The sequence below is a fragment of the Macrotis lagotis genome, chromosome 1 (assembly GCF_037893015.1).
Source record: "Macrotis lagotis isolate mMagLag1 chromosome 1, bilby.v1.9.chrom.fasta, whole genome shotgun sequence".
Taxonomy (NCBI): Eukaryota; Metazoa; Chordata; class Mammalia; order Peramelemorphia; family Peramelidae; genus Macrotis; species Macrotis lagotis.
In genome coordinates this window covers 438,200,689-438,226,342 of record NC_133658.1, presented here as the reverse complement: position 1 = coordinate 438,226,342, position 25,654 = coordinate 438,200,689, and the positions used below count along the sequence as shown (strand labels likewise).

Here is a 25,654-nt window from a genome sequence, read left to right as displayed (position 1 = left end):
TGCAATGTTCCCCTTGCCTTGAAACATAATTATTTTGGGGATGTACTCCCACCCATTTAGCAAAGGATGAGACCCTAAACCTCTAAATTCAGTTAGAGAATTAACCCTCCTCCAGTTGTTTCTTTACTAATTGCTTTAATCTTGATCTCCAAGTGTGATCCAGAGTTCCCTTGGGATCCCTAAGACACCTTCGGTTCATGAGGTCAATTTTCAAAGAAATAAAATATGTTTCAAGTTCTAATGCAGGAAATATTAATATCCCCCAAAGATTTCTGGAATATTCTCTTTAATTTTTAAGACTGAAAGAATTGGGAGGCCCTAAATTTCAGAATCATTGATCCTGAATAAAGGAATTATTTTTAAATTAAGCTCATCTAAGTTTGCTAATAGATACTGAGACTGACTCTAGATGACCTTGGAGGTTCCCTTCCTATATCAGATAAGACATATTTACGAGATTCCCCTTCCTATTGTTGAACCCAATGAGCGAGACCTAGACCAGAATTTGATAAGTTCGGATATCTTCATTTCCTAGGAACTGTCTCGGAATGAAGAGTACACAAATCAAACAGTACTGAGCATTCAGGGGAATAGGGTTTTTATAATGTTTTGGGGGGGCAGTACTGAGAGCAAGCAGGATACAGAAGCAAAGACAGCAGTTAGATATATTGTCTTGTCATAGTAATACAAACATATGTAAACATTAGTATAGATAGGGGGCTAGACAGAGTAAGATAAGTGTCAAGGTCTTTGTGTTATGTCTGAACTTGCTTCCTGAGAGGAGACATGGGGAGTCACATACTCACTGGCTTCCCACAGGTTTGAGGGAGTGAAATTTACTATGGTATCTGAGGAAGGGGGAGGCAGTCCTGGAATTTAACAGATACAGCAAGATAATTAGCCTAACAAGGGTGTTTTGTACATCTTTAGCCAATTTTAGGGTATATCAGTGATGAGCTTGAGTCCTATCAGACTATTTTCACACCCAAAGACGCCTAAGTAAAGTTATATTTCTAAGGAATTTCTCAGGGCCCAGAAGGATGTCAGGGCCACTTTTCTATACAGGAATTTCACAAACATTGATATTGTACTTCACTATCTCAGATAAGACATACTTATGAGATATACTTAGAATCCAAATTATCCCTACACTGTAACCAATAATCTTGAAGAATATAAGTATGTTGAAGGAGATACTTATTATTCCCTAATAACTAAATCTAGGACATGAACATACAATTTTCAGAAGAAATGACACTTATCAACACCAAGAAAAATTTGTCCAAATCACTAATAAGACAAATATAAATTAATATAAATTAAACCAACTCTAAGACTTAATCTCATACTTATCTGAAGGAAAATACTGAAAGGTTTATGAGAAACAAGGCATATTTTTGCATTGGTAGCCCAACCACTTTGAAAAATAACTTGGAATTAGAGTAAGAAGTCAATGATGCTTCCTGGGCCGGGCTAGCCTGGGGCTGGTGTGAGCGCGGGGCTGGCCGGCCCCAGGAGCCCGACCAAGGCCCCTCCGATTGGCCCGAGGGCTCGGGGCCCCGCTCTGCCCAGCTCCGGGCCCCGGGGAGGGGGAGCCCATGGGCGCCGGGGCGCCCGCGTGACTGGCCCAAGGTCCGCTGGCAGGTGGCCCGGCGGGATGCGGCCCCCGGACCCCAGGCCGGCGCCCCGACGCTGTCTCCCCTCCTCGGGGTCCGAGGAGAGGGCCCCGACAGCGGGGACGGCAGACGGCCGGCCGAGAACACGCCGCCAGAGTCGGCCGAGGCCCAGGCCGGGCCCCCGAAGGCGGCGGCTGATCCGAAGGCACGGGGCCGAGGACCCGCGTCTGCAGACCCTTCCCTGGGCTCCTCGGGGCACATGGCACCGCGGCTCCCCTCGCAGCGGGAGACCCGAGTCACTGTGAAGCAGGCCGCATCCGAGCCCCCCAAAATCAAACTTCTACGAGAGGCCCCACGGTGGTTCAGTCACGGCTGCCTCTGCCACCCGGAGAGGGCTTTCTTGGCAGAGAGAATGGAGCAGTTTGCCATTTCCTTCCCCAGCCCGCGGGGCCCATTGACTTGTCCAATCAAACAGTGTCGGAGGCCAAGTTTAAACTCGGGGCTCCCTGACTCTGGCTGGGCTCCATCCACTTGGACCCCAACCGCCTCAAGGCCCACAGCTGACATTTTTATATGTACCCTATGTGCCCAGCCCTTTTCAGCCTTGGGGAAACAAAAGCACAACAGCCCCTGCCCTGGAGAAGCTTAGGTTCTGATGAGGAAAGGATACAGTTGCGGAAGGGCTCAAGGTTTTGTCTGAGAAGGGAATTTTGGTCTCGGAGATTGCCAAAATGGTGAGTGCCAAAAAACCTTCAGTTACTGTTCCTAGAGACGAGCCAACTACAGCTTAGATCCAGCTTAGAAACTGAACAGAGTTCTTCAGGACCCTGAAGGTTAAGGAGGGCAAGTTTTCCTGTTCTGTGAAATGAGAAGCCACTAACACTACAGCATCTCCACTTTACAGATGAAGGAATAAAAGGCAAAAGAATGAAGCAACTTGATCCCAGGTCATGGTCAAGTGACAGCCAAGGAGAATTTGAGCCCTCAACTTGTGACTCCCTATGCATACTCTTTCTAGCAAACCCTACCACAGTGGTCTTTTTTTTTTCCTAAGAGGAGAGAGAGGGGTCTCCCAAGATAAGCCAGGAGGCAAGTCGATTTGCATAGCTTTAGGAGGTATGAAAATGCAAAAGTTAGACAATGGCTAGTAGTCAGTTGGATTTTGCAAAAATGTTATGGGGGTGTGGCAGCACAGCTAGGTGGCACAGTGAATAGAGCACTAGCCCTGGAGTCAGGAGAACACAAGTTCAAATCTGGCTTCAGACACAATAACTAGCTATGTGGCCTTAGGCAAGTCTCTCCTGAAGAGATTCTGGAGAACAGCTAGTGATAGCAGAGCTCTTCATCCACACCATGGATGAAAGGCCAGTCCTGGATCCTAGAGGAGCCCCCGGAAACTCAGGGTATCAGCCCTGGTTCTAGGACGATTTCTAGTCTATTCATTAAACCAGGGATCTTTCCACTGCTTTTCAGGACCCTGGTTCCCTGGTTCTATGTCCCTGCCTAGTTCAGCAGGGATGTGTATCAGCCACTGAGACTTCAAAATCAAAATCTACTTTTAAATTTGTTTTTAGTGATTTTCTAGAAACACAATAAAGAATATCATTGCAATCAACTAAAGTTGCTTAGAGATGTTTACTTTGAAATTAAATTCAGATAACTAAAATGAACCTCATTAAAGCCTTAGAAGGAGCATATAGAGACTAGGTACAGGAAGGAGCTGAATATAATGGTATTATACAGTATAAAGATGGAGTCAATACATGATAAAGGAAAGTACTGGAAGAGAGGGAATGGAGAGGAAGAAGGGGCTAAGATATTTCATATAAAAGAGTCAAGAAAAAAGGTTTTTCAATGCAGTGGAATGGGGAAGGTGAGGGGGAATGAGTGAACCTTCATTCTCATCAGAAATGGCTCAGAGAGGAAATAACAGACACACTTAATAAAATATAGAAATCTATCTTACCTAGAGAAAAATGAGAAAAAGAGGATGGGGGAAGGGGGTGTAGGTGATATATCATCACAGGAGAGGGGGGGTCTTCTGATACAACACACTTCTGAGAAGGGACAGGATGAAAGAATAAAGTGAATGGGAGGGGAGAGGAATAGAATTGGCGGAAATAATAGCTACTGTGGGAAAAAAATGTTGAAGCAACATCTCTTATGGACTTAGGATAAAGAAGGCAACCCATCCCTGAGCCAGAGCCAGCAGTATCTGGACACAGACTGAAAGATACTTCTTTTTTTCTTTAACTTCATTTCTTTTGCAGTTTCTTTTTGGAGGGAAGGGATTTTATGTTTATTTGCTCAAGATTACTGTAATAATGTGAAAATAAATCATTTTTTAAAAAAAATTAAATCCAATGCACACAATATCCTGAGGATCTGGAAAGATTTTCATGCCTGATGCTGGCTGAAATGAGCAGAACCGAGAGAACATCATATGCCTTAATAGAAATACGGTGAGATGATGAATAATGATGGTTCAGGTTTCAAGGACAATCCTGAGAGTCTGACTAGTGGCAATGCCATCCACATCCAAGGATTGCAGAGCAAAGCTCACTTCTTAATATATGTTTGTTCTTTCATTCTCAGTTTCCTCTTTCACAACATAGCATATAGAAATATGTTAAACACAATTGTTTATATACAACTTAAATTGTTGGCTAACATGGGGAGGGGAGGAATGAAGGGGGGGAAGGAAGAAATATGTGGATGGAACTGGAAAGCTTACCAAAAATAAATGGAGAAAACTACTTTTGCATGTAATTGGTAAAAAATAAAATTAAAGAATCCTAAAAAAAAAACAAAGTCAATGAACAATATTTTGAAAACATGTGTTCCTCACTCATAGTCTAATGCTCTATCCACTAAACCACCTAGTTGCCTGTAAGAAACGATGGATATTAAATATTTTTAAATTAAATTTTATTTTTTCCATTAAATTCACATTCACTTTTTCTCATTCCCTCACCCACAACTGAAAAAGAAAAAAAAAACAAAGCCCTTAAAACAAATAAGTATAATCAAGCAAAACTATTTATATTTCTACATATACTGTGTTCTTAAAAAATGTGTACATATCAATCTGCATTCTGAATTATTGACTTCTCTCTTAGAGAGGTACTTTGTGTGTTGGAGTGTAGAGTAAGGACTTTGAGTTTTTTTCAGGTCCACCTCATTCACCCAACTCTCACCTGTGACTCCAAGAAGTTGTAGCATATAGCCCCAACTTGGTGAAATCATCTAGGCAGATGGGCTAATCCAGGTTGAGGATAACCAGTCACTGAGTTGGAGCTCATCCAAGTTTGCTAATAGGTACGGAGACTGACTCTAGATGCCCTTGGAGGTCCTCTTCCTATCTCAGATAAGACATACTTATAAGGGTCCCCTTCCTATCTCAGATAAGATATGCTTATTAGATATACTTAGAATCCAAATTATCTCTAGTTCTGGTCTGCTTACTGGGACAGGTAGGGATTCCTTCCTGCAGTTAAAACTCAAAAAAATGTTCAAAAATTTTTGTGAAGATTAATCATGAAATATGCATATACTTATGAACAACAGATGAAGGGCCTGAATTAAAGTAGTAGCTCTTTGAGTAGAAAGCAGAGGTTAGATGAGAATCCTGCTATGGGGACAGAGGGAACAATCTATTTTTTTTCAAAAGCTGAGAACAGAAAGTTAATTATTAAATAAGGAATAATAGAGGATAAGAATTGGATTGTTTATCAAAGGATCTGAATACATAAAATAAGAAGAAAATCCTACATTTCAAAAATAATTAGGAAAAACCATGTTCAAAACTGCTGAACAAAAATTTGACAGCTAAATGTTCTAAGGAACTGATAGAAATACTCCAAGGAAATACTCAGTTCACCACTGAACAAATGCTCAAAGATATGATAAAGGAAATCACAAATGAGTAAATAATTACTTGAAACTACTTTTCAAAAGTTCAAACTAATTATCAGATAAACACAAATTAAAACGACTTAAAGATTCTATTTTAATCCTACCAAAATTGGTAAAAATAATTAAAAGTATGAAACTACTATGATTATGAAGAAATATATATGCATACTTTGCTAATGTCAAATTAATAAAATTTCTTTGGGAAGGTAGGCAATAATAAATTACTCACAAAATAATCATTTCCTATGACCTTGGAATTCATTTCTCCATTTGAGAAATGGAACATAAAATTACTTACTGGAAACAAATCAAATGTCCAACAATTTGTAAATGGTTGAATACATTATTTTATATAAGTTTAAGAGAAGACTAGAATGAAGTTATTACAATTATGAAGATTAAGAAATTTAGAAAAATGTCTATGAAGCACAGAAAATAGATCTAGAGAAATAGATCATATATTAACAATTGTAATCAAAGAAGAACAAATATACTACAGAGATGAATAAAGAATGAATCTACAGTAGGCACCATCAATATGTTTTGGAAATACAATTCATAGAAATTAATTTTTAAGTATGATGAGTTGTTTATACATGATCATTTGGTTTTACCGTTAAGTAATGATGTACATAATAAATTACTTTTTAAACATGATGTATATTGGAGGATAGTGGAACAAATTATGGTTTATTAATGGAATAAAATGTTTCAAATAAAAATTACAAATAACACATACAAGAAAAAATGGAAATACCTCTTCAAAGAGAGTCAGTAAAACTAGGTCTCTATATACCCTGAGTACAATATAGTTTAAAAGATAAAGCCAAAGTTATTCCTATCTTAATTAATTAATTTATCTATCTTAAATTAACTTCAATAAGATTGATAAAAAGACACTGACTATAAACATTTTTAATTAGTTTGTTAATTCACTCACCACCTAAGAAAGACCCCATTTTCCAAACTAGTTGTCTGACTGCATCACCAGCGTCATTGGTAACTGCTAGTACTTCTAGTAAGTGAGGAGTTGGAGAGGGAAATGGAGTAATAAGCAAACTGCTAAGAGATGGTGTTAGAACAATAAAAAAGAGAATCATATTAATCCATGAATTAAAATTTAATAGTTCATGAGTATAAAAAATTTCAACTGATTAGTGGAGAATAAAAGACAAACACAAAATATGAACTCTACTGAATCGTCAACTTTTGACCTCAAATTCTTCATGAACATGTAAAATCTTATTTGTTTTCAAAAAAATACTGAGAGAAAAAAATCATAAGACAGGTTTTAAGTTTCAGGACTTTAAGCAAGAAAATAAAATGTTAAATGCATTAATAATATATCACCGTGATAATTAAAAATAAAGATCTGTCATCTTAAACTCCACATAGATATTTTAAAACTACATGGTATAGGTATTAAAGAAGTATTTTGTTAAACATGTTTACCTGTAAATCAGTTTACATGTTTAACAAAACACTTCTTTAATAAGATATTCAAATGTCACAACTCTACTTTTTTTAAAGAAAACTGTAATTATAAAACTAATTGGCACAAATTTTAAAAGTCATTGCTACAAAGAAAAATTAACTTGAGAAAATCAGTCCTGGAAAAATAGGAGGTAGATAGATACAAACAGATTAAAATGAATAATAATGTTAAACAAAATCTATAAAAACTGAAAAGTTTATCCTAAAAGAAGAAAAACCTAAGTATAGAAAAGAAAAGGACAAAATTTAAGAGGAATGTCTTGATCTATGTCTTAAAGGCCCTGATTATTGGACTAGGAAAAACAAATATCAGATTAGAAAAGGGAAATAAATATCTTGACAAAGACCTTTTGTCTTCAAAGACACTCTTCAGCAGGAAATTTGAATTTAGTGACTGAATTTCATTAGCTCAATGCGTATAAAAAACATGACAGTTTTAGACTGTGGACAAACTGGACTAAACCATTTTTTGATTAAAAATGATTTTTAAAAAAATCACATGAAAGAATTTACACTGCAGAGAAAAGTTGAAATCTCTGTATAAAATAACCATTTGTTGCTATTTGGGAAATTAAAACTGCAGTGATTAGCAAACCTCTCCTCTCTTAACACAGGCTCTGTAAACTTTAGAAACAGGCTTTTATTAATATTCATCTCTTTGCTTTAGCTGAACCTACTACAATCAGGCTCAACTCTCTACTGAGTATTGTCATAAAAATGTGAAAATTTATTTAACAAATAAGAATTACTGAGTTCAATATTGTTTATTAATTTCTACCTACATTCATTCTTCAAATGATACTAAACACTAAAGAACTGGGCTTGAAAACTAGATCACATCAAAATGAAACAATACGAAACATCCATTTATTTAACTAATGTATTACGAGAGTGTGCTATGCTACTCTTTGGATCTTCATTCCGGTCTCTTTCCGCCATGCCCATTGGGTTGCTGTGAATTGTAAAGAAAGGCAAGCGTGTTAAATACAAAATCAACTTTTGTTGAGAATGGTGGCACTCTTTTTAATTATCAAAATTAAATCATGCTCATTTCATCGCATTCAGTTGTCTTTTATTTTCTGACAGCATGGCATATCCCCAACTCCACGAATGGATGTTAAGCTGAACAACCCACGTAGTTATTTGATTATATATATATATATATATATATATATATATATATATATACATATATATATGTATATATATACATATACATATACATATATATATATACAGATATATATGTATATACATATATATGTGTATATATATATATGAAGTGCTGTTATTTAATAAAGAAAGAAGCAAAGATCAAATTAATTAATTTTGAACAAATCAATTAAATTAATTCAAATCCCACTTAGACTTCAGCATGGCAAATGTAATCTTACACTACACACAAAAATATATTTAGGAAATTACAAAGAATAGCAACAACTGGGCAAGGAGAACATAGCTTGGATTTTATACTTTTTCAATTATCACTCACTCTGTGATATAAAAACATACATATGCATTCTTAAGATTTAATGCTACTTATTCAACTGAGTCTTCATTACAAAATAAAATTTCTTATATCAAAGTGTGGATAGACATTTTATAAAAAATGAAGAGTGAATTTATTTTATTTTTTTGAATTGGTAAAGAGCTCTTCAGAGGAAACTTGGGTGGTACTTAGGAATTTGTTTTCTTTCTATTATTAAGCAACAAGAGGTAACTGATATTGGTTTTGGCACCTTTCAAATTTTGGGAAATAATCACCAAACTATAATTTCATGAAAATGTTATTTCCAAAATATTTAATTCCAATGAAAATATGATTTCCAGGAATAGTAAAAAACAAATCCCATAATTAGGGAATGAATCTATACAAAAGGTATTTTTTCTTATATATTCATAATCAACTTTCAACTGGTGTCTTATTTCCAAAGCTAAACTACAAAATTCTAGTAGCCTGGTCACACCAACTAGTCTACCCACACAGCACATTGCAAACCTGCAAAGAAAGAGGAGCTCCTGATTAGGCGGAGTGGGCCTTCCTCAGAGAATGCCCACCTAGGACTGCGAAGCTGTGAAAGACCTACAGGGCAAAATGTAAAATACATATGAAAGAATGAAGTTAGAAAATTAGCTGAGTGGCACCTGGTTCCAGAAGAAAGAAAGAATTAACAAAAGAACTAAGTGCATTGGTTATTACTAAGAAATGTTTTTCAGGAACATGAAAATGGATTTTTTAAATACCCAGTAAAATCCCATTTGAATGCAAACGTTCACTTTTATAGTATGCCAAAATATTTCAGTTATCATGAAAATATGTGGTAGATAAGGTACAGAAACTTGGAGTCAGGATCCTTTAGCCTTAAACATTGAAAAGACATGTAACCCCTGGGCAAGTGATTTAATTTCTTCTAAGCCTCAGTTTTTTCCATAAAATAAGCATAATAGCACTCAACTACCTAGGGGTTTTGTGAGGATAAAGAGATATTAATAAAGCACCTTGCAACTTTAAAGTGTTATATAAATGCTATTATTATTTTTGTTGTTAGCTTGGCAGATGGAGCAATTATTTTTGTGTCTTTCAAAATATATATACATATATATATATAGATAGATAGATAGATAGATAGAGAGAGAGAGAGAGAGAGAGAGAGAGAGAGAGAGAGAGAGAGAGAGATTCCCTTTTAGCTAAAATAAGTAAGTGACAGGTATCTTTTAGAAACCATGACAGTGTTAGTTAAAAGACCTTTAAGATATTTTACCCATAAACCTATAGGTACATTTTGAACAGTACATGGCATATACAATTTAAACACCCAAGAAAAAAGATCAATTATGTATTTACCTTTCCAACATAGTAAGAAAGGATAGTAAGGCTGTTAGACTGAAAAGACTTTTCTATTTTTAACATTTGGAAGCATTCTTAGAACTCAATTATTTTAGAACTACTTTTGTCAAAATGAACATTTAAAGAACCTACAAGATAATGAACAAAGAAGATAGTTACCTATGTTTCCAAGAAGCCCACTGATAATTGTATTATTATCTGCCTTTAATGCATTATTGTCCTGATTAATGAATTCAAGACTGTCTTGTAGCCTGAGGAGAGGGAAATAAGTTGATCAATTAACTCTTCTTTTCTTCAGAACAATTTCAAGTTACATTATAGATACAACACTTCAACTTGGGGAAAATAGATTCAACATCCTTATAATACAAGTAACAAGCACAATAAAAATAATTCTGCGACACTTTCTAACATTGAGACATTATGTAAAAATAGGTAAAATATATATATATATTAAATCCCAGTTTTTATTAATATTTTGTTTTCAAATTATATACAGTAATAGTTTGTATCTATCATTTTTCTCACATTTTGAATTTTACACTTTTTCCTCCCCCCTCCCTCCCCCCCCCCCACAGAAGGTAGTCAGATAATCTTTACATTGTTTCCATGCTATACACTGATCGAAATTGAATGTGTTGGGATAGAAAACGTACTCTTGAGGAGAAAATAAAATTATTAGGGACAGCAAAATTATGTAGTACTTGAGACACTTAAAAAACCTGAAGGTAATAGACTTTGGTCTTCGTTTAAATTCCATAGTTCTTTCTCTGGATACAGATGGCATTCTCCATCGCAGATAAACAAAATTGTCCCTGATTATTGCATTGATTGTATGAACAAGTCCATTAAGGTTGATCATCACCCCCATGTTGCTGTTAGGATGTACAATATTCTTCTGGTTTGGCTCATCTCGTTCAGCATCAGTTCATGCAAATGCTTCCAAGTGTTTCTGAATTCCCATCTATCCTGATTTCTAATAGAACAATCAGGTTCCGTAATATATATACACCACAATTTGTTCAGTCATTCCCCAATTGATGGACATTCAATCGATTTCCAATTCTTTGTTACCACCAACAGGGCTGCTGTGAATATTTTGTACAAGTGAAGTTTTTATCCTTTTTCATGATTTCTTCTAGGTATAGACCTATTAGTGGTTGTTGGGGGCGGGGGGAAGAGGCTTGGCGGTCGCTTAGAGGGGGAAACATAATCACCTTATAAGGGAATGTTACAGAACTCGGCCCCTCATTGAGTAAGAGTTCATGGGAGGGAGGACAGAGGGGATAAAAGGGTCTGCTGAGAGGTTGGGGGGAAGAAGCGGGAATGTGATCACAGAAGAATAAAGACTCATGACCCACCTCAGGCGCTCTGTCTGGTTCTTCCCCCATCAAAGAGTGGGGGCCGGAGGTACCCCGAAGACTCACCACGCGTTGGACTGGTGAGTAAGAGGACGGACTAGCATTAAGAAGCCGGCGTTGTAAATAAAAACCCGGCAAGTGGTGCCGAAACCTGGGACCTGATTTTGCTAGGGAACGTCTGAATCCGCTGGTCGGATTCTCCAGACAGCCTCGGTCGTTTCCGACCGGGAGGAAGGAGAGGGCGTTTACTCTCAGATATTGCCTGAGGGACATATCCCTATTGTGTTGACTATGCTTTCTTTCTCTCCCCTTTCTCCTTCTGCTCTAATCACGCTCCTTGCCGTGCTGGCCTGTCTGATTGTGCCCTGCTTCCTCCTTCTCTTTTGCCGAACGGGAACTTTGCAGTTCTGCCACCTGTTAGGATTGCAGCCTCGGCTAGTAGACAGCATGGGGGGCCGGAATAGTATTCCCGCCTTTGAGCCGGAGGAAAAAGAGGCTGTTGCAGTACAGCTTTATAAACTCTGCGCTAAGCATGGCCGTAAATTACCTATCAAGACCTGCCGTGCTTTTGTTGAGAATATCTGGAACATCTGCCCTTGGGTGCAACATAGTGGGATCCAACCAGATAAATGGAAGGTGGTAGGGCAGCAGATGGCCTCCTATAATGACACCTGCCTGGGAAAACTGACCCCCAAGGATTTTACAGTGTATAAGATAGTGGATGCAGCCCTGCATCCCCAGAAGGTGACTTTGGCACGAACAATCAGCACTCAGGTGGGTAGCTCGTTGGCGGGATCGGATTCAGAGGGCTCAGAGGAAGAGGGAAGGCCACTCCCTCCCCTGTATCCGTGGGAGGAACTTAGAAGAAACAATGGGGGAACAAGGGGCCCCCAGGGAGAAGAAAATGCCGCATGCCCCTCCTTACCGAGACAGAATGAAAAGGGGGAGGGCGATGAATGTGGCACACTTAGAGATTCAGGGCCGGAAGTTTCCGAGCGCGGGAAGGGAGGGGTGCAAACAGCCCTCAGGGGTGGCAGGAAGAGGAGCGTGAGTAGGTGGGACCGGGAGGCTGCTGACGAGGAGGGAGGAGTCCGCGCTGATTGGACAGCTGCCGAGCCCCAGGCTTGGCGGCCCAGCCAGGAAACAGAGGCAAAAAATCCCCCGTGTTCCTTGTCCGCCCTTCAGAGATCCCCTCAAGGGCTCCGCCCATCCGGCCTACTTGCCACCAGTGCCTCCATAGCTATAGAGAAAGGGGAGGAGGTGGACTGGGATGACTGGGGCCTCTACCCGGTATTTACGGACCCCCTTACCAGAGCCCGAGACTACCGCCCTGTCCCTTTTAAGATGCTTAAGGAACTTAAGGAGGCCGTGACTAAATACAGCCCAAGCTCCCCTTATGTAAAAAGACTGATGCAAAACCTCTTTGCTACGCACCCTTGGACCCCTGCTGACTTTGACGAAATTGCAGCCGCGTGCCTGGATGCCTCCTTATATTTAGCTTTTAAGGCTCAGGCCCGCAGAGAGGCCTCTAAGCTGGCAAAATCCCGGGGTTATACTCCCCTGGATTTAGCCATTGACCTCCTGTGTGGAACTGGAGCCTATACTGACCCTGCTGTTCAGGCCCAGTATGGCCAGTTTGAGCTAGAGACTGTTAAAGAAACACATGTTGCAGCTTGGGATAAGATTGGAGCCATGAAAGGGGGGAGAGCCACACAGAAGTTGGTTGGGCTGAAGCAGAGAGCAGATCAGACACCCCTCTCATTTGTGAACGAGGTTAAAGAGACAGTGACTCGTATAATGGGAGACACCCCGGGATCTGATCTACTTATGAGACAATTGATTAAAGAGGGTCTTCGCCCCAAAGGGATCGCAGCCATTAGCAGCCTTCCCCCCCCGACGCTTCATTAGAAGAAATTGTTGACAAATTGCTGGACATGCCCAGCGAGGATTCAATTCAAGCCTTAGTGACTGCCGTGGAGAACCGGGAGGATAGCCTCCTGACCGCCCTTCACGGTATGCAGGTGAGACCCACCTGTTTTGGGTGCGGAAAGCCAGGGCACCTCAAAGCACAGTGCAGGCAGCGGCCCCCCTCCACTTCAGTTCCGACCTGTTATTCCTGTGGAAAGCCAGGTCACATAGCCAGGTTCTGCCGATCCAAAGGGAAGTCGGGAAAAGGGAAAGGGAGGGGCCCGGCCGCGGGGCCCCCCCCGTGCTCGAAGACAGCGGCCCCATTACTGTGACTATCCCCGTGAGGGTTGACTATAGAGAAGGGACACAGCAGAGAGAGATCGGGCCTTGGGAAACCTCGATGATTCCCATTGAGCTAAATATTTTCCCAGCACTCATCACAGGGGCTGAGAGATGTGTGGACTTAGTCACCCATACCCAGGTCATTTTTGGTCCCGGAAGTCCCACATCCGTAAGGGTCACAAACCCCCACCCCTTTCCCACCTTGGTAAAACAGGGCCAAGAGGTAGGAAAGGCGCTGCCCTTGCGGACCCCTCCCGCTCATGTGAACTGGGTCCACCCGGTCAGCTCTGGGCGACCACTGTTAACCGTCACGGTGGAAAATCAGAAGCTCGAAGGGATAATTGACACTGGAGCCGATTGCTCTGTCATAAATAGGGGACAGTGGAGGCGCGAGTGGCCACTCCTACAGAGCCCTCAAGCAGTGACGGGGGTGGGGGGCAATAGATCTGCCATGAAAGCAGCACACGCCCTACGGTGGTCAGCTTTGGAAGAATCTGGACTCTTCACCCCACTGTGCCTACCCGACCTCCCTTATGCATTATGGGGTAGAGATATCTTGAGCCAGCTTAACCTGACACTTGCCACCCCTGATAGCCTGCGGGGAAATTAATTGGGGCCACTCTAGAGATGAGCTTTTCCCCCAGAATAACATGGATTAATAAGAAACCTATTTGGGTTGAGCAGTGGCCCCTGACAAAAGAAAAGCTCATCGCCCTCACAGACATAGTAATGACCCTCCTGCACGAGAACAAAGTGGAACCGTCCCTTAGCCCGTATAACTCCCCCGTCTTTGTCATAAAAAAGAAAGGGGGGAGTTGGAGAATGTTGATTGATCTTCGGGCAGTAAATGCCAACATGGTACCCATGGGGACCCTCCAACCTGGTCTCCCTATGCCCACTGCAGTCCCGCAAGGGTGGACTATTATAGTGATTGATGTTAAAGACTGCTTCTATAGCATTCCCCTCCACCCGGAGGACAAAGAAAAATTTGCCTTTTCCCTCCCCGCGATCAATTTCCAAGCCCCCAGTAAACGTTATCAGTTCACCGTCCTACCTCAGGGAATGGCCAATAGCCCCACCCTGTGCCAGCTTTACATGGATACTCTGCTACATCCTATCAGAAAAGAATTCCCGAATTGCATGCTCATACATTACATGGATGATATCTTGATTGCAGCACCTTCTGTGACGGGGGCTCGGGCTTGCTTGCAACGCACCACCCATGTCCTCCGCGAGAAGGGGCTTCACATAGCCCCGGAAAAGGTACAGATGGATTTCCCCTATGATTACTTGGGGCATAGGATTTTTCCAGGAAAGATTAGTAGGGCACTTCCTCCGATCAACATCGAGGGATATACTACTCTTAATGATTTTCAGAGGCTTGTTGGCGCCATACAGTGGCTGCGTCCCGCTATGCCCCTCCCATCCTCCTTAATGCAACCTCTATATGATGTCCTTAAAGGCGACTCCCATCTGTCATCCCCTAGAAGTTGGACCCCCCAGGCAAGACAGGCGCTCTCGGAAATTTTCCGCAGAACCTCTTCCTTCTTGGTTCAATACGACCCGGAGTCGCCTGTCCTCTTCCACACACTGGGGGACAGTTCCCTGGGCTGGGGATGTTTATTCCAGAGACATGGATGCCTTGAATGGCTATACCCCCGGACCACTAAGAGCATCATCCGGGACCGGTGGGAGGCCCTGGCCTTATTTTGCCTTCAGGCCTCAGAGCGATGCCAGCGTCTCTTTGGCCTCTTGCCTGTCCTCAACTTTACCCTCCCAGAGGAGGTGACCCACTCGCTAGTTGATAGATCTATCGCTTGGGCCACTGTCCTGACTACCCTCTCTCAGACCAGACTCACGCCACCTCCCGTGGTTAGAGTGTTCACTGAACTGCACCTTTCCCGCCCGCGCCCTCTAGTGTCCCCAGAACCAGTGACCGGCCCTAATGTCTTCACTGACGCTACCAGGTTGGGCCGTGCTGTGGTCCATGACCCTGCTAGACCCGCCACCTGGATTTTTGATACCCCCTTTGACTCCACTCAGAAGAATGAGCTATATGCTATACTTCAGGCTTTCCGTCTCTACAGAGACACCCCTTTTAATCTTATTACTGACAGTATGTATTGTGCCATGCTAATCCCTCGTTTAGAAGATGCCTTCATTTCCTCGACTTCTTCCATTAGCCCACTCCTTACACAGCTGCAATCCTCCCTCCGTGATAGAAACCACCCCCTGTTTGTTCTTCACGTGCGCTCTCACGTTTCTTCCACCGGCCCCATATTCCAGGGCAATGCGGAGGCAGATAGGGCTCTCTTGTTAAACCTGTCCACACCTGCCCAGCTGGCACATGGTAAGTATCACTTGTCATCCAGGTCGCTCCGGCGCCTATACAGCATTCCCCGGAAGGAGGCTCGCCAAATTGTGCGCTCCTGCACTTCTTGTGCTCCCTTTAGACAAGCCCTCCCCGCAGAGGGGTCTAACCCACGTGGGGACGGCCCCAATGCTCTTTGGCAGATGGACATTACTCACCTGGGTCGTAAGTACATCCATGTCTCGGTGGACACCTTCTCCTCCTTCACCTTCGCCTCTCTACAGCCAGGAGAAGCGGTTAAACACGTTCTCTCACATCTATATGCCCAGATGGCTGTCTTAGGCGTCCCCTCGGCTATCAAAACCGATAATGGGCCTGCCTACATCTCGAGAGCCTTTGCTTCCTTTTGCAAAGAATTTTCCATTTCCCATTCCACCGGGATCCCTTACAATCCCACTGGCCAAGCTTTGGTAGAAAGAGCAAATCGCACACTCAAAACTACGCTCTTTAAACAGAAAGGGGGAGTTGGCAGGTCACTGACCCATTCAGACCTGTCTCAGGTACTATTTACCATGAATTTCCTACAAGTCAGGGATGACGGCACTACAGCCGCCCAGAGATTTTTCTCCCCAAAAGGACATGCTAAGAAAGAACCAACGCTCCTGCCCTCTCCCACCAAGGCCCTACCAGGCTCTAAAGTCATGTGGAGAGATGAAGAGGGAGGTTGGCATGGCCCTGTAACGGTAAAGAACAGAAGACAGGGCCACCTGTCATTTCATCCCGAGGATAAGATAGAAGAGCCAGAAAGATGGCTCCCTGTTTACAAGATAAGAGACCTTGATTAATGCCCAACCCTACGGGGTGAGAGGAATTTCTTTCTTTTTCAGGCCTTCTGATCATCGTAGGGATCCTTGGAGGTGCTCCATCTGAAGGAAATCCGACATGGGGAATACTCCGAGTTATTCCCTCTCCCCTTCCGGTAGCATGGAACTCCCCGATCTACCCTCGCCTGCTAGTGACCAATACATCGATGGGGCTCCCTTCTGCCTCGGTGGGGCCCCTCATGTGTGGCCACAGGGGAAAACATCGAGGATCCCATACCATGGAGGGATTGCCAGATGGCGGGAGGATACCCCCTTGAGGGTGAACAAGGACGCTGATTCTGGGAATCACCCTACTTGTTGTCTGTTTCTGCCGCCTAGCTAGGCGACAGAGGGGCTATATGCTTCTTACTCAGAAAGCCTTCATGGCCATGGAGACGGGGGAGGATCCCCAAGTCTGGCTAGCCGCCATGCATGACATGTGACACCTAGGGGTAAGACGAGGTAAACCCCAAGACGGGCAACTTCTCCTGACCCAGCCACCTAAGACGGGCAAGGTCCTGGGTTGAAGGAGATGACCTAAGACAGGGTTCCTCGCCCCCGGCGGATCCCCAAGTCTGGCTAGCCGCCATGCATGACATGTGACACCTAGGGGTAAGACGAGGTAAACCCCAAGACGGGCAACTTCTCCTGACCCAGCCACCTAAGACAGGCCCTGAGGGTGTCGGGCGCCTAGGACGGGCAAGGTCCTGGGTTGAAGGAGATGACCTAAGACAGGGTTCCTCGCCCCCGGCTATCAGAGGCCAGTAGAAATGACACCGCTTAAGGCTAACCTCAGCACCGCTTAAGGTCACACCAAGTGATAACCTTGTAAAACAGAAAGGGGGAGATGTTGGGGGCGGGGGGAAGAGGCTTGGCGGTCGCTTAGAGGGGGAAACATAATCACCTTATAAGGGAATGTTACAGAACTCGGCCCCTCATTGAGTAAGAGTTCATGGGAGGGAGGACAGAGGGGATAAAAGGGTCTGCTGAGAGGTTGGGGGGAAGAAGCGGGAATGTGATCACAGAAGAATAAAGACTCATGACCCACCTCAGGCGCTCTGTCTGGTTCTTCCCCCATCAAAGAGTGGGGGCCGGAGGTACCCCGAAGACTCACCACGCGTTGGACTGGTGAGTAAGAGGACGGACTAGCATTAAGAAGCCGGCGTTGTAAATAAAAACCCGGCAAGTGGTATTTCTGGATCAAAGGGTATGCACACTTTTATTGCCCTCTGGGCATAATTCCAGTTTGCTTTTCAGGAAGCCTGATTGAGTTCACAGCTACACCAACAATGTATTCATGTCCCAGAGTTCCATATCCCTTCCAACTGTGAATATTGTCCTTTCTGTTCATATTTGTGTGATGGTGCGAGATTGTACCTCAGAGGTGCTTTAATTTGCTTTTTTTCTAATTAGTAATGATTTAGAGCAATTTTTTGTATGACCAGAAAGCTTTGTAAATCCCAGTTTTGAAACTCTGTCTAATCTACCTATCTGAAAAAACTCAAAATTTATTGGTAATCATTTCAGGGATTTAATCATTGGGATATTTACTAAACAATACTTCGTATTGGATAATATTCTTATCTGAACTAACTTCCTGTTCCTTAGAGTATCTTCTAAGGCTTTTTAAGGGAGTTTTTGGAAAAGAAACATCCAGTCAGGACTTAGGTCATTCAACTTTAGCTTACTCATTTCTACTTTGTATTACTAAATATAGTCAGAAAGAACTGAACATTTTTTTTCCAATTTTAAAATCCTTAAGGAATAAAAACTTTTGATCTTTTTAGTTCAGAGAAATAGAAATTAAAGGATTCTTTTGTCTTTTCCCTCTCAACTAAAAGAAAAGATATAGTTATGTAATTATCTTGAACTTGGGCTAAGGAACACAAAACCATGAAAATAAGTCTTCTTAAATTGGGATTAAATGGCTCAACAATGTGTAGTTATCGTAAATTATACATACATACATACATACATATATATATATATACATATATATATATGTATATATACACACACACATCTCTACCTTAACAGTAAATGTCTTAAATACTTTCAGATTTGCCTTCCACTAAGACAGGAAGCTATAATTAACATCTCTTATCCCAACAAGATTCAATCAAAGAAAATCTGGTCTTAATTATCTTAAAAGTACATATAGGCAGAGAACAATCCTGAATAATGTGATTCTGTAGGTATTTCAATTTATTTCTTAAGCTCTTTATTTTGATTTGTTACTGAATCTATAGATACACACATTTTAAGACTTCCATAGATGCCACTTCCAGTAGGTGCAGTAAAAGCTTTGCTAAGTGTAAGTTGGAGAGGAGAACTATGAGGAAAAAGGAAAAATAAGTAGCAAAAGTAAACTGCAAGATTTTCAGACATTAGGTTATGCTTACTCCATTTCTGATGAAGGGTGATGATATCAATGTTGGAAGATCACTCCCCTCAACCAGAACAGATCACTACTGAATCCACTCATTTTCTGAAATATTTGTCCATATCCATCAAAAAAATCCTCCATAGGAAAATTCCTTACAGTATTGGAAGTCACTGTGGATAAGCTTAGAATAGCAGAAATAAGCCTAGATCTTGAATCAGGAAATACCGAAATTCCAAACTTTGAATTCAAACATTTACTAGATAAATCCTCTAAACTCTCTAATGATCCCACCAATAAAAGTGAATAAATTTGCAAAATCTTTTCCTCACTGGGTTATGGGGATCAAGTGAAATCATGTACGTAAAATTTTGTATTAACCTTAAACATCAATGGAAAATTTAGCCTTAAAATGTTTATTTTAATATCCCATGTGATATCAACTATCATTACAATAATAAAAAAAATTAGCTAAGTATAAGCCACCTGCAAGATACTGTGATGGGAGTTGGGAATACAAAAGAAAAACATCATGTTACTTTCTACTAAAGGGAAATTGTAAGATATATAGAAGTAAGTGTAAGATAGAGAAGGAAATAATGGAGCACAAGAGAAATTGAGTGGAAGTGCTTTAGGGATAGAAAGGAGAGAGGATTTCAGTGAAGAAACTTGAGCTGAATTTTGAAGGAAAATAAAGATTCGTAAGGGAAGATAGGAGAAGGAACTGTTCCACAAATGAGGAACTTGCTGTTTGGAAGAAGAATGTAGAGTTTGGACCATAACTAATGGGGGGCAGTAAAATAAAATAAATCTAGAAAGCCAGGCTGACATTAGTTTATGGTTGATCTTGAAACGCAGTCCAAGGAGCTTGTCTCTTATACTAGGATTTAACAGGGAGTTACTGAAGGTTTATCAGCAAAAATGATTATTTTTTTGGACATAGGGGTTTGAGGAAGAAGGGAGATGGGGGACCTTTCCATTTCTTTATTTTTACACATTATTTTTCTTACAATTACATGCAAAAGTAGTTTTATATATTCAGCCATTTGCAAGTTTATGAGTTCGACATTTTCCCTCTTCCCTCTATATCCCCCCTCCACCCAAGAATGATTATTTTAGCAGCTGAATGAAGAATAGTAGGCAGAAAGATGGGAGGCAGAGAGATATATTAGTTGGCTATTTATAAAATTGCAGGGGAGATTAGTAAACCAAGAACAATGAGTGATGACAGTGAAATAATGATCCAGCCCAGCTCTTCCAATACTAAATCAAAATGTTGTACAACAAAATTCACATTTAAAATAGTCACACTAGAATATATTGTTTATTGAAATTCTAAAAACTGTGCAACCCTTGGTATCCTCTGTGTCTTCATGCTGCCACTGTAAAAGTGATTACAATAGGCTGAAAGCCCTTTCATGTTTTTATTATATACATGAATCAATTGGCCAAATAATTTATCATCTAGTGGCCAATCTACTGCTATCGAACTACTCTGAACTCAGTAAAGTTGGTGCTAATTTGAAGTCCTTCCAGATTGGTAGGACCAGAGCTTGTGCCACACTGAGAATGCCACTGGAAAAAGAATAGATTTTATATAAAGCTACAGAAAGATCTGAAAGTCAGAGGGGTTTCTGAAGATTAGCAACCACCTAGTTTTTAAAGAGCATTAATTTCCAAAGGGTCTGAAACAATGTATCACTTATTAATCATATATTTATCTTAATCTGAAGAAAAATAAAACAATGTGATCTTACTGAATTTGATGAATTTTTAGGGTAGACCACTTGTAACTCATGGCACCTGAGCCAAACATCATCTCTTCAAGCCTATTGGCATCAGAAGAACACTGAGAACCCTATAAGGCAAAAAAGTGTATTTTTGTGACTATTAAAATAGTCACATCAGTGTAACAGGGATCATTGTTCATCTGGGTACAGCACCAGTCCTAGATTCAGGGGGACATGAGTTCAAATCCAGTTCAGATATTTTTGACACTTATTAGCTGTGTGAGCCTCGTCACATAATCCTGTTTGCCTTCCATCCAGGGCAATTTCCAGTTGCCCTGATTCATATCTGCTCAGTGTACAGGGATGTTTCTGAAGGAGAAAGTGAGGTTTGTGACTTAGTACAGACTCACTCAAATCCAAATCACTTGCTTGTCATGGTATCACCTCCCTGATGTCATGGTCTTCTTTGTGAACGAAGAACAAAATTACAACAACAAAGTTGGCCTATTGTATTGGGATTGACACCATGCTAAAGAATTCTGGAACTTTGGAGATGACAAAGCAATCACCTTACTGTGTGCTGAGTGGGAAGAATTCAGTTAATATTTAAAGGGTATGTTTCATTCTAGGTCATTCTCTATTTCTTCCTAGATTCCCTTTCACTATTTCCTTGGGAGAAGTTGGAGAAGAAAAGCAGGGGAGAGAACTCTGCACTTCCTGCCAAATGGCTGTCATATGTGGACAGTTTCCAGGCCCGCCCCAACTTGTCAAGAAAGAAGCTTGTTTAGTCTACATGAGCTGCAATCAGGAAGAGAAGAGAGTGATGAGGAATAGGATAATCTTTTGTAGAGATCCACTGAGTCAATGTCTTGTTCTGCTCAGTGATGACAGCCTCTTCCTATATACCATGGCTCCTGTTACACCAGCCTAAGAATGTTTAGCATTTTTGTTTTGTGCCTCTCTGTGCCATCCTTGAACTGACAGAGATTTATCTCATATATTCTATTTCTGGGCAGAAATCTTCACCATACAATGTATTTTATATCCAGAAAACTTCCCCTGTTGTCATGCCCCATATGTGGACCAGAATCATTTGGCCCACTGAGGCACCCAAAGAATGTTGGTAATGATAAAACTAACCTTAACTAATTCTGATATGTTTCCCTAAACCATACTTGAGCAGAAGGCATCTTTCTCTAAACCCTTCACAAACCTCTCATGGCTCACCCATTCCCCCTTTGTTGCTTTCCCTTGATTTCCCTATTTCTACTCCCTCTCTACTTTTTCTTGGAACTCAGTTCACTCGGGGAAGCTACATCTTTTCTCAAGTGCAAATAAATTTATCTATCTCCATAATAACCTTGATCCATTGAGAGTTGAATTCTTTACTCTGCTCAATATGATAGCAGACTTCAACAGCTGGTGCTCTATCCATTATTTTCTATCATATAGTGAACTAATCTCCTTGAAATATATTAAAAAGTGAGCCCTTTGCAAAGGTTTTTTTTTCCCCCTGTGAAAACAGGGTGTTCCCATTTCTTCAGTTTGAAGGCTGAAATGATCATTAACTTAACTTTAAAATTTATGACCTTTTTTTTGCAGATCAAATGTTTGCACGACTGAAGTGCCTACACTACAATCTAATTCTTCCTTCATAATTTTTTTCAATTTAAAGATTTTCTGATCAGATTAACAAGACTCCTGGAAAACAGTTTTATTGTTTTTTAATAGGCAATTTCATACATAAGAGTCCTTTATTCCTATTCATTAAATCATGTATCCTGTTCTTAGCCACTATCCTTCTGAGTTGTTCATTTCCGAAAGCTGTCTTTCTATTCTGAACCTCCCACTTTCAAGAGGAAAACTATCTTTGGGAATTTTGCTATTAAAAGCAGTTAATGAAATTAAATGTTTTCCAAGTACTAACACATGACTTCTTGAGATTTAATTCCATTTTTATTATAGAAAGCAATTTTACCTTACTCCTTTAATCATACCCCACTCCCTCATCTTCATTCTTTTGATATATTTTGGTTTCTTCCCTGTAGACTGTCTGTCTTTCTGTCTGTATCTCTCTCTCTCTCTCTAAATGTATACATATATGTATATATATATATATATATATATATATTTGTGTGTGTATGTGTGTGTGTGTGTGTGTGTGTGTGTGTAAGTAATAGAACTCAATAAATCTTCCCACCCCTTCAAGCCACCAATTTATTTATTCTTCCTTTTTCTGACATATTTCTGGGAAAAAACTATCAACATATTCATAGTCTCTACTTCATAGCCTCTCACTACTTAATTGTTTGTATTCTGGTTTCTCATCTTTGGTATGGTTTCTATCCTGTTCCTGACAGGTTTTACTTAAGAGTTGGTTTTGCAAAGAAATTTTATTGCTTAGATATTCTTATATTTGTATACACACACACACACACACACACACACATATACAAATATACATAATCATGTTTAATTCTGGAACAATTTTTCTTTCATTTACTTATCTACATTTAGAAATTAGAAGGGGCATGTCTAATAATGGTACCTTTGATGTGAGTTAGAGACAGGACAGCATGGAGATAGGCTTCTGTAAGGACTCTAAGTTATAATGGTAAAACTGAAGCTTTCATACTCTGGGTGAGAACTATGACTACTGGGTCATTAGTCAGTTCTGGCATCTTAAGTCGGCATTAGAAGATGAAGTCACAGTTAATAACAACAAACTTCGTAACTCAACAAGCCCAGTGGTCAAAGCTGGTTGAGTGGTTGGCCGTTTCAATAGTTGCTAGCGCCTAGAGTTATATACATTTTAGGTTAGAGCTCTGGGAGTGCGTGGTTGGTCCTGAAATAGTTAGACTTTTGGATACTTGATAGTGATCAATCACTTTGAGAGTCGTCAGATTTTGTAGCTCCAGTGGTGATGTGCTGGTCATCTCCAGATAGATAATCAAGCTGCAGGGGTAGCCACAGCAGCTGTGATGTGAGGTAACTAAGAACAGGAGTTAAAGAGCACCAGGCTTGTGAAAATGGGTAGTCATCTCAATACCTACTGGAAGCTAGAACTACAGTTGAAGATAGCCAGTGAGGCATCTCACTAGACATTTGGTAATTAGATGGCTAATAAAAAAGAGGAATTCAGTTTGTAGGAAGATTCCCAACAGTATTGATAGTTACGTTGCGGTAGATAGGGGTTTTCCTGCCCATTACTATAGCCTTATCCTACTATCAGGCACACATTAAAGTTCCCTTTCAGGCTTTCAAAAGAAGATTTTAAAGATATCTAAGTCAATTAAGAGAGGAAATAATTTAGCCTATTACAGAAGTTGTTCAAAGGTAATGTCTTAATTTTAAAATACAGAGTATTTGAAATTAACTCCAACTTTTACAATTTTGTCTAACTGAGTTCTATGTGAGCAAACTAGAAGATCAAAAAGACAAAAGTAGTATAACAAGATAGCTAAGAAGGGAAAAACTCTCAGTGAAATGCCCATCTTATAATAGCATTAAGAAGTATTCATTAAACTTCCATGTGGCTAATGAAAGGTGATCAAAAGCAAAAATATTTTGGGACCTCATGGAACTCCTCTTTGAACATTCTTAATCACATTCAAAATATTTTAACTAGCATTTTAATTAATGAAAGAAGGAAGAATTAGATGTATTTTGTGCATATCTGACAAGGTAGAGCATATAAGTTTTAGGGAATCTATTATGATGCTATGACTCAAGAAAAACCTATATAAGGCCAACCCAATATTAAAATTTCTATTATATATTTATATATTTATTTAATTTAGTATTTTTTTTTGTTTTTATGCTAAGCAATGGGATTAAGTGACTTGCCCATGGTCACAGAGCTAAGTAAGTATTTTGTCTGAGGCTGGATTTGAGCTCAGGTCCTCCTGACTCCAGAGCTGCTGCCCTATAGTTTACTATTTCTAAATTACAGTACTTGCTGTCCCTTTAAGCAGAAAGGTAAGGGATATATTTATATTAGATGACTTTTGTTTTGCTTGAAGTCAAAGCTCTATTATTATACAGAATATTAACAGGCTCAATGATAAATATAATGGATCTAGCATATTATATAAGGATAGCACATTTAAAATCTGGAGAGTTTTGAAACCACACTGCAATAATGAATTATTCTGGTCACCTGGACAACATTACAATAGACTAAAATGAGGGAAGGGCAGAGTGTGGTCCGGATTTTTCTCTGGGGACAGCCAAGCCTTACCTTTCCCAAGTCTTCAGTGCGCATCCGGACATGACCAGTGTGTTCTACAAAGAGAGTCACAGGCCAGAGGAGAAGCAAACAGGGAGCTTTATTGTTCCATGTCCAATGATTACATGTCCGATCTCCCTCCCTTTTGCTCTCCTGCTCCCTGCAATTATACTCTTGGCTATCAGCAAAAGCCACATGAAATAGCAACAGTTTCCAATCATAAAACAACAAGCAGCTCATGATTCAAGCGTGCACCAATTAGAGGAATGCTCGTCACTGCCCTGTTGCATGCCAGAAGAAGGCAAGCATTGTTATACCACAAAGAGTAAGACGGGAGCTCACTTCCATAATCAAAAGTACACTCCAGAGATGCCTATGTACAGAACATTCTGTACTTCCCTGTCCTTGTGTTTTGAAACACAAGGCCAAAGGTCATTAACATATCCCTGATCAAATCTCCGGGGTCTCATCTTTATTCAAGAGGAACTACACAATCAGCCTCTAGTCTCCCAACAGAGTGTTTTTACCTGGTTCTTAGGACACTGCTGTTTTGCATCTGAAGAATTAATAGAACTATCCAAATAAGAACAACTGTCTCCTCCAGGTTTCAGGTGGCAGCATTTTCCAAAGACTTTTACCCGAGCATCAGTGCAAA

The 25,654-nt window shown here is 40.6% G+C and overlaps 1 long non-coding RNA gene across 2 annotated transcripts; it reads right to left on the bottom strand.

Annotated features, from left to right (window-relative positions):
• Positions 1-7,946: 7,946 nt before the first annotated feature.
• Positions 7,947-25,654, bottom strand: LOC141506483 (uncharacterized). Of its 2 annotated transcripts, XR_012473905.1 has the most exons (5): positions 25,527-25,654; positions 20,799-20,899; positions 19,061-19,225; positions 10,033-10,124; positions 7,947-7,977 (listed from the first exon to the last, which is right to left on the bottom strand). It is a non-coding gene; the product is annotated as an uncharacterized LOC141506483 (long non-coding RNA). The 2 variants fall into 2 exon arrangements; XR_012473904.1 differs by lacking the exon at positions 19,061-19,225.